The sequence below is a fragment of the Brassica rapa genome, chromosome A01 (assembly GCF_000309985.2).
Source record: "Brassica rapa cultivar Chiifu-401-42 chromosome A01, CAAS_Brap_v3.01, whole genome shotgun sequence".
NCBI lineage: Eukaryota > Viridiplantae > Streptophyta > Magnoliopsida > Brassicales > Brassicaceae > Brassica > Brassica rapa.
The window spans coordinates 26,783,892-26,784,105 of NC_024795.2; positions in this window are offsets into that span (position 1 = coordinate 26,783,892).

Genomic DNA, 214 nt, shown 5'->3' on the forward strand with positions numbered 1-214 from the left:
TTTACAGATTTGAAGTTGCACTGTCGGAAAAAGAAAACAATTGTTCTAATTTCTGCTATTTGAAAAAAAAAAGAAGACGAAAACAGTCAGTACTTGGATTAAATTTGGTGAAAGAAAACACGAGTATGATTTTATAGATTGCTAATAGATCATCAGTCTATTAACTTTAATTAAAGTAATTAATCAAATCATTAGCCATAGTTACGCATTAAAC